At 51.3% G+C, this 9,729-nt stretch overlaps 1 long non-coding RNA gene across 1 annotated transcript; it reads right to left on the bottom strand.

Annotated features, from left to right (window-relative positions):
• Nucleotides 1-2,436: 2,436 nt before the first annotated feature.
• Nucleotides 2,437-5,558, bottom strand: LOC123858479 (uncharacterized). Its single transcript, XR_006794163.3, has 3 exons — nt 5,328-5,558; nt 4,142-4,241; nt 2,437-3,986 (listed from the first exon to the last, which is right to left on the bottom strand). It is a non-coding gene; the product is annotated as an uncharacterized LOC123858479 (long non-coding RNA).
• Between the last annotated feature and the right edge of the window lie 4,171 nt (nt 5,559-9,729).

Consider the following 9,729-nt stretch of genomic DNA (forward strand, 5'->3'; position numbering starts at 1 on the left):
GTTATTGGCCCAGTGCTCCCCGACCCCCTCCAGCTCCACCGATGAGCTCGTCTTCTGCATTTTAGTTTTGCTTTTTTTTAACTTTTTTTTTTTAATTTTATTTATTTATTTGACAGAGAGAGACATAGTGAGAGCAGGAACACAAGCAGGGGGAGTGGGAGAGGGAGAAGCAGGCTTCCCGCAGAGCAGGGAGTCCGACGTGGGGCTCTATCCCAGGACCTGGGATCATGACCTGAGCCGAAGGCAGACGCTTAACGACTGAGCCACCCAGGCGCCCCCTTAGTTTTGTTTTTTAATAAAACTTTTAATTTTAGAATCATTTAAATTCACAGAAAAGTTACAAAGATAGCACAGAGAGTTCCCTTAACAACACCCCCCTCCCAACCCAGTTTCCCCTCCATTGATACCTTACAGTTAGTATGGTATGTTTGTTACGACTAATGGACCAATATTGACACATTATTATTAACTTAGGTCCATACTTTATTCAAATTTCCTGATTTCCTTAGTTTTTACTTAATATCCTCTTTCTGTTCCAGGAGCCCATCCAGGAGACCACATTTGGTTGTTGTGTTCTCCTTAGGCTCCTCTTGCCTGTGACAGTTCCTCAGACTTTCCTTGTTTTTGATGATTGACAGTTCTTTTTTTTTTTTTTAAGATTTTTATTTATTTATTTATTTGAGAGAGAGAGAGAGTGCATGCGCGTGCGTATGCACGAGCAGGGGGAGGGGCAGAAGAAGAGCGAGAGCGAGAATATTAAGCAAGCTCCACGGGCTCAATCTCACGACTCTGAGATCACAACCTGAGCTGAAATCAAGAGTCAGACGTTTAACCGACTGAGCCACCCAGGTGCCCCACGACCTTGACAGTTCTGAGTACTGGGCAGGTGTTTTGTCCAAAGTCCTCAGCTGGGAATTATCCAATGTTTTGTTCATGAGTAGACTGGGCTTGTTTGTTTTTGGGAGGAAGACCACAGAGGGACGGTGCCCTTCTCATCATGCCCTATCAAGGGTACCTGCTACCAACATGACTCACCACTGCTGGTTTGACCTTGGTTACCTGGCCGAGGTGGTGTCTGCCAGGTGTCTCCACTGGAGAGTTCCTCTTTGTCCCCACTTCCTTGGTGTCCTTGTTGGAAGGAAGTCACTATGCACAGCCCACACTTAAAGGGTGGGAGTTATGCTTCACCTTCTCGGGGGGTCATATCTACATTGTTACTTAGAATTCCTCTGTACGTGAGGTTTGTCTTTCCAATTTACGTACTTAATCAATCATTTATTTGCATAAGTATGGACTCACGGACATTTATTATACACTTTGAGTTGTTATCAATACTACACTATTTATTTTGTTGTTCCAATTGTCCTAGCGTTAGCCACCAGGGGCTTTCAGTTGGCCCCTGTCTCTTTGACAGAGCCCCCACTGTTCTGCTTTTCGAGCACTTCGGACGCTCTGGATCGACAAGATACGTCGGGAGGCTGCTCTTATGCATTCCCTCCCCCACCCTGGCATCAGCCATTTCACCAAGGAGCCCCGGTCCCTGCTGTTGAGCATGGGACCAGAGACCCAGATCTGGGTGCCATGTGTGCTCCTTGCCACTGGGTGCCATGCTGCTAGCCCTCTCGAGGGACAAAACTGGAAATGCACACACAAATTCAGTAACCTGTGCGTCTATGCATGTCGAGGATTTCTGTGTTCATCGTCTGTACTTACATTAGGCTGAACACGAGTTCGTGGGGATGTCTCCAACTCTAGACCCATATCACATGGTTCCTTCTGGGCATCCCCCGTGCTTGTCTGTCACTCCTGCTCCAACAGCGAGGACCTGGCTCCCACTCCCCCCCACCCCACCGTCTTGTGTATTTAGTCCCGGCACACACGCGTGGTGCCGCAGAACCATGGGCCCGCACACGGCCAGGCATCACATCACCAGCAGCGAGCAAGGGCTTCTGAGCATGTTCCTCCGTCTTCATCCCCGGGTCTCCGCTCAGCCCTGGTTTGTTAGATGATGTCGGGTGGGCACCCCCATCAGCCGGCCATGCCCCGCGTTTGTAACAGTTAGGATTCTTCACCACAGTCTGCCTCTCATCCTCCTCATTGAGTTTTTAAAAGGTTGCCTCCATTAAGGTTCACTCCTGGAGCCAGGGATTTTGAAAGGCCCAGTGTCACACGGAACAGGTTCGCTGCCCCCCAAATCCCGCCGTGTGTCACCTACTCAGCTTCCCTTCCAACCCTGGCAACCATTGCTCTCCCTCTTCCCCATTTTAACTGAACTTGACTTTCCCTGTGCGTTCCTGCCCTCTGGCACTTAGCATCTTTTTTTTTTTTTTTTAAAGATTTTATTTATTTATTTGAGAGAGAGAGAATGAGAGAGAGCACATGAGAGTGGGGAGGGTCAGAGGGAGAAGCAGACTCCCTGCCGAGCAGGGAGCCCGATGCGGGGCTCGATCCAGGGACTCTAGGATCATGACCTGAGCCGAAGGCAGTCGCTTAACCAGCTGAGCCACCCAGGCGCCCTGGCACTTAGCATCTTTGAAAATCCTTCTCCCCAATCACCTTGGGTTCCTCCCACCATGGCACCCCATGTGTCCCCCAAACTCTGGATTTGTCCTCAGCCTGACTCTAGCCACTGACACTGCTCTTGCCAAGGTCACCAATGGCTTCCTTGTTGCTAAACCCAGAGGACCCTCCATCCGCCCTCTGGCCACCTCCTGGTGAGGAAGCCCAGCCCGCACTTCTCCCCCACACTGTCTCTCCCCGTGACTCATTTCCTCCCCAGCGTTAATAAGCACCCGCATGCCGGGCCCCCCCGTGGACACCGCGCCCAGACTTGTCTTCACTGAGCTCCTCCTGCTCTCCCCGGGACCTCCCGCCAGGTGTTCTCACAGGCGCCTCCAACACCGCGGGACCCACGGCAACCTCATTCTCTTGCCGCCCCCCATGGTACTAGAAGTCATCCCAAAGCGGGGGGCCATAAAAACATTTTGTTTAAATAAATAAAAACTTAAAAAAAATCATTTAAAAGTGAATCAGCTGGCCGGCAGGCTGCTGGCATTCTTTCTCCTACATCTGGCTGCACCCTCTCTGACCCTACGCCTCGTCGCCATGTGGGGTGAGCTGCAGTGAGTGGTGGAAGCATTTCTGGAAGGCTTGTCTGCAGACACTTAACAGAACAGACTTGGCTATGGCCCATATAAATGCATGCCAGGAAACACAGCTCCCTGTCCCCTCCCCAGTCCCCAAGCATGGCCCGCAGCCATTGTCATGCAGGACCCCCCCCCACAGGAGGGGGAGTGAATTGGAGGGGGTGTCCAAAGGGAAAGAAGCAATATTTAACTGATTGTTGTTGAATATCTCACTTTTGCAAATTTTGCAAAAACATTGACCATTAGAGGACTGTTGCTAGGGTCCCCGACGCTTAAGAGGCACCCCCTCTCTGTGCACAGAGGTCCCTTCTCTCTCTGGAAAGAATTCATGACCCAAGCTCTCCTGGTGAGCAGGCCAGACGGTGCCCATGGTTCTCTTAAGGACATTTGCACATTTTCTACTTGTGGTCCCAAAAGAAACGCAATATTTCACAAACTTGCTGACACGAACACTCGTAGCAACATTACTCATAATAGCCAAACAGCATAAAAACCCAAATGTCCATCAACTGATGAACAGATAAACAAAATGTGGTCTATCCTCATGATGGGATATTACTCAGCATAGAAAGGAAAGAAGGTCTGTCACCTGCTACAGTGTGGATGAACCTTGAAAACAGTACGCCTCATGAAAGAAGCTAGACACACAAAAAAGCCGCATATTAGATGATTCCATTTATATGAAATGTCCAGAATAGGTAAATCCATAGAGACGGAAAGGAAAGTAGATGAGTGGTTATTAGGAACTGAGGGGAAGCAGAATGAGTGGGTGATGCTTAAGGCTCCTTCTTCGGGTAAGAATGCTCTAGAATTGACTGTGGTGGTGATGGGCGCACCTACCTGTGAATATACCAAAAGCGAATTGTACACTTTAAGTGGGTGAACTGAACGGTATGTGAACTACAGCTCGATAAAGCTGTCGCTAAAAACTGGAACAAAATAAAACCCTCTCTGACTGCTTTAAGGCAGTCTTCGTTGAGATTAGTAATACTTACATGCACAACCGGGAGCTGTCACTGCGTAAACTGGCACTTTCATGACATCCCCAGCTTGGGTGGAGCAGCTTTAGATCAACTCAGGACCAGAGGAGGCGGCCTATTCAAAGGGCATAAAACCACATTACCCTCGGGGCTGGCGGCGCACATCTGTGAGGTCCTGGAGACCGAGGGGGAATGAAAAGGGAACAGGTGTGGGGCGCCTGTGAGGCTCTATCCTTTCAATGTCCAACTCTTGATTTCGGCTCAGGTCGTGATCTCAGGGTCGTGAGCTTGAGCCCCTGTCGGACTCCTCGCTCAGAGGGAGGTCTGCTGGAGATTCTCTCTCTCCCTCTCCCTCTGCCCTCCCACTTGTACTCTCTCTCTCTCTCTAACATAAATAAATAGGGGCGCATGGGAGGCTCAGTTTTGTGAAGCGTCTGTCTTCGGCTCAGATCATGATCCTGGAGTCCCAGGATCCAGCCCCATGTCAGGCAGGCTCCCTGCTCAGCAGGGAGTCTGCTTCTCCCTCTCCCTCTGCTCCTTCTCCATGCTCGCTCTCTCTTGCTCACTTTCTCAAATAAATGAATGAAATCTTTAAAAAAAAAAAAGTTTCACTTATTCATTTGACAGAGAGAGCACAAGCAGGGGGAGATGCAGGCAGAGGGAGAGGGAGAAGCAAGCTCCCCACCGAGCAGGGAGACCGACACCAGGTTCCATCCCAGAACCCTGGGATCATGACCTGAGCCGAAGGCAGACGCTTCACCAACTGAGCCACCCAGGTGCCCCAGAAATAAATAAATCTAAACAACAAAAACAACAACAACAACAACACCGGAACAGGTTGTGCACAAACCAAAAACAATCACATGATTCAGCTCCTGATTGTCATCTCTCTCCACTCTAAGACACGAACTCAGGATTGCAACCTGGGACAGTTTTGCAAGCGACAGAATTTTCGCCCCATCTGCAGGACTCTTGCCAGATCAAGCGCAGACGCGATTACAGCAGCCGAGTGAAGAAACAGCCACAAAGCAGCCAAAGAACTCGATTCCAGAAGCTAAGCTGAGGGCGAGTGTCTCACACCCAGTGTCGGATGCATTGGTTCTCACTGAGAGTGACGGGTCACAGGGGGCTGAGGAGGGAGGCCAGACGGGTTAGCAGAGTGATTACGAAGAGTTCACTCTCCCTCAAGTTCCAGCTCTACCTGCAGACTTTCTGGCCTCACTTGGGACCTCTCAGCAGGTTCGTGGTGAATCTGGACACTGTGTGGATTTCCTGCTGCCCGGTTCTCCCTGTCCACCACCAGCGGACGATGAAGGAGCTGGTGATCTGGCCGGGCCGGATCAGGACGGGCAGGGTAATCAGCTTCCCCAGGGCTCCTGCCCTTGGCTCTGTCGTACTCACGCCCTGGGACTGGAACACATACAGCCTCTGCCTGGCCCGCCCCTGAGATCTGAGGTTCCTTTCACCATTAACTCACATGGGCATTAGGCCTTGTGCCACGTTGAATGGTGGCCCCGCAAAATATGAGCTCTCAGGACCTGTGAACGGGGCCTTATCTGGGAAAAGGATCTTTGTGGATGTAATTAAGTTAAGGATCTCTAGAGGAGATCACCCTGGATCCTCGGGGTGGGCCTTATGTCCAATGCCTGGTTTCTTATAAAAGAAGGGCAGATACACCCAGTTCAGAAGGCCATGTGGAGAGGAGACGGGGGTTGGGGTGGCCTGGCAGAAGCCGAGGATCACCTGGAGTTGCCAGCAGCCGGAGGGAGCCAGGTCCCGTGGACATTTGATTTCTGACTTGCAGCCTCTGTCACTGTGGGGGAATCCATTTCTGTTGGTTTAAGCCACCCACTGAGGGGTCATTTGTCACAGCAGTCACAGGAAATCAATATGGTCCTTCCGAGTCTCTGTACCTCATCTATAATGTATTTATTTTAAAATAAAGCAGCATTTGCCACATGCCAGGAACTATGTAGGTTAAGCATTAACCTACTTACGCCGTCTAATCCTTGGACTAACCTGCACGGTGGGTGCTAGTATATTCCCCACTTGGCCCTCGAGAGAGGAAAGTGAAGACCGGTTGGGTGGTCTGGCGGGGCCGGATCAGGACGGGCGGGGTAATCAGCTTCCCCAGGGCTCCTGCCCTTGGCTCTGTCGTACTCAACGCCCTGGGACTGGAACACATACAGCCTCTGCCTGGCCCACCCCTGAGATCTGAGGTTCCTTGCACCAGCTAGCACTGCAGGGACCTGAGGGGCTGGGGGGCTGGGGCGGGGGCTAAGGGGTTAAATCCAAGCCTTAAGTGCCAGGCCTGGAAATGACCCTGGGAGTCTCCTGCTGCCCTGCCCAGAAGGACCTCTCCTTCAGCAGCTCCTCCCGCCCCTGCCAACCTCTGAAGTGCCCGAGGCAGGGGAGAAATGCTCTGTCAGGCCAGTACGTGTGCGCCCACAGAAGTCATCAGCGCCCTTCCTCTGCTCCCTGACGCCAAAGGGGAGAGCTGGGCCTGGTGGGACGGCCTGGGCACCTGGCTTCTTCTCTGGGGCCAGGTGCGGAGCCACTCTTCATGACCCTGGCCTCCACCTGCGGTCCTGGATCAGACTGGCTTGTTTCAGTCCCCAGTGCCAAGCCTTTTCTCTTTCCAATGAGAATCTGAATTGGAACAGAGTCAGGTGAACCCAGAATCAAATCGCTGGATCAATACTGGCTCACCACTCATTGTCAAGGCCTCAAAGGTTCAACTGGGCGCTTTTGTCTTCCACGGTCCCCTGGGCACAAATCCCTTCATGGTAGGAAGGAAGCAGGGAGGGCCACGGGCTCCCAAGAGCATCTGCTTAGAATTTGTCCTGGATTACGTCCTTCTCAGAGAGGGACATATAAGAACTTCATTGTTATTTGCCAAGTGGACTGAGGTTCCCAGAGAAAAGGCCTCCAGAATGTGCACTGTGGGGCTCAGGGATGTGCTATGACTTCCGTGGGCCCTGGGTGCTTGTGCTTTTGTGGGTCTTTTTTTCCATAAAGAAATTATTAAAAGTTACATTTTATAACCGTGTCAGGATAAAGATAAACATAATTCGGGCTGGATATACTATTATATATTTACTAGTAATATATTCATTTTTTCCCCTGATTTTATAAAGCAATTAAAACATTTTTGCAAGCTCCTAAAAGTATCAAGGCCTAGTGTCTCCTGGGCCTGAGGGGAGTCTGCCCCTGGGGTTGCTCGGGTCCCCCCTCCTACCACTGTTTTAGTCTTTCATGGTCACTGGTAATCGAGGCTCCCTGTGCTAAGCGATTTACCCATGGGGTGGGTGCCCTTGCTACCCTACATCCCACAGATGTGGCAACTGAGAAATTAGCTAAGTCGTCCGAGGTCACACACAGCTGGGGCTGAACCCACAGCTGTCCACACTCCATGAGCCTCGTTCTTAACTTCTGTGCTCGATGCCTCTTCACCCACATTTGACTTTGAAAAGTTTACGTGCCAACGGCTCATTGCAAAAGCCGCACCCAGCTGCCTAGAGGCCTCTGTTAATCAGTAGCCGCTTGCCCCTGGCCAGTGGGCACCACCGGGAGCAGAAAGTACAGTGCAAAGGGAACCGTGGAGCTGCTACTGCTCCTGAAGCATGCTCTGCCCTCCCACCCCCTTCTCCCATCTTCGCTGGCCCAGTGTCCTCATTGTGGTTCCGTGAGCAAGGCAGTTGGCTCCCTCCAGCCTCGGCTACCTCAGGCCCAGGGCCCTTGTCCTGCGAGAATTAGCAAGAGGCATCCCTTCCTCAAGATCCTTCACTGTCAGGAAATGGGTGCACTAAACATACAAATCTAGGATGTCCAGCACGTTCACGATGTGAACAGCAGTCTCTTCGACGTGTGCTGTGCACGCCCTGCTCATCCATACAGGGCAACCCTGTTCAGGCCTCCAAAGTGCTCCAGTACCATTGCCTGCCTTCCAGGAGTCTCTAATCTCCACGATGAGAGGCCGGTCCTGGGAGAAGGCTGGTGACTGAAGCGTTTGCTGCCGAAAGAAGGGGCACAGCGAGAAAGTGACATGGTGGCCACATAGGGACCCTAGGGACCAACACCACACTATCCCAGGGAGTTGTACTTGGGGTCAGGACCATCTAGCACAGTGTGCATTGGAGGTGGGGCTTGGCGCATGCACCAAATGCTACAAATGCAAAGATGAAGGGGCACTTCGTTCTGCTGGGGCAGAAGGGACAACCAAGAAAGGTTTCATGGAAGAGGGAACATTTGAGCTGAGCTTTGCAGGATGAATACAAGTTTGCAGTGGTAAGAATCCAGGAAGAATATTTTATTTTTTTTATTTTTTTTCAAAGATTTTATTTATTTATTTGAGAGAGAGAATGAGACAGAGAGAGAGAGAGCATGAGATGGGGGAGGATCAGAGGGAGAAGCAGATTCCCCGCCGAGCAGGGAGCCCGATGCGGGACTCGATCCCGGGACTCCAGGATCATGACCTGAGCCGAAGGCAGTCGCCCAACCAACTGAGCCACCCAGGCGCCCAGGAAGAATGTTTTAAAAGGAGTGAGGAAGAGAAGGAGCAGAGAAGCTGGAGACCGAAGAACTATCAAAGGCCCCTGTCTCCCCCCCCCCCCCCCCCCCCCCCCCCCCCCCCCGCCGCTCTGGCAATGATCTCCCATTGTTATAGTGGTTTGTTTACTCACATCTCTGTCCACTTGCATTGTCTGCTCCTGAGGGCAGGGACTGGGTCTACTGGCCTTGTATCTCAGAACTGGGCTTAGGATCAGACACAACAGGGCCCTCAATACCTATTTGCAGGGTGGACACACCACCTGTCGATTTGTAGTAGGCAAATTTTTAGGGGCTGGGAGTTGGAGTGAAGAGGTAAGAGGAAGTGAGGCTGAAAAGACAGCTGGAGACATGGTGTGGGCCTGGGGGCTCTGCCACCGAGCGAGGGTCTCACCACGTAGGGGATGTAGAGTCCACAAAAGGGTGATCCAGACTTGCCCTTCCTCTGTTGCATAAGGTGTGGGGTGACCCCCAGTTCAAGTGGGCGAGCCTGAGGGCAGAGCCCTGAGATAGAGGAGAAAGGAGGAAAGTGTCGGGACTGTGGGCTTCTGACCACATCTACCTGCTCTGAAATGATGGGAGTGGTCCCACTGAGGGAAGGAGGGGGTCCTCCAAATTAGAAGTCTGAGTCAGCAAAAATATCATATTCTCCTGGGTCAATTTCGATGGAGTGGGTGGGTGTGGCATAGAGCATAGGGGAACCATACACTGTCACAGGGCTAGTACATGAAATTATTCACTCAGCACCATGATCACGTGGGATTTGTCCCAAGTACAAGGCTGGTTCAACATTCAAAAATCAATTGATGTAACCCATCACATCAGCAGGCTAAAGAAATAAAATCACATGATCACAACACTAGATGCAGAAAAAGCTTTTGACAAAATCCAACACTCACTCATGATTAAAAACTCTCAGCAAACTAGGAATAGAGGGGAATTTCCTCAACTTGATAAAAAATGTCCACTGAAAACCTATAGCAGGAGTACTCGGGTGGTTCAGTTGGTGAAGCGTCTGCCTTTGGCTCAGGTCATGATCCCAGGGTCCTGGGATT

This window comes from Mirounga angustirostris, unplaced genomic scaffold (assembly GCF_029215605.1).
Source record: "Mirounga angustirostris isolate CCGP_5_RB_7025 unplaced genomic scaffold, mMirAng1.0.hap1 SCAF_4, whole genome shotgun sequence".
NCBI classification, from domain to species: domain Eukaryota; kingdom Metazoa; phylum Chordata; class Mammalia; order Carnivora; family Phocidae; genus Mirounga; species Mirounga angustirostris.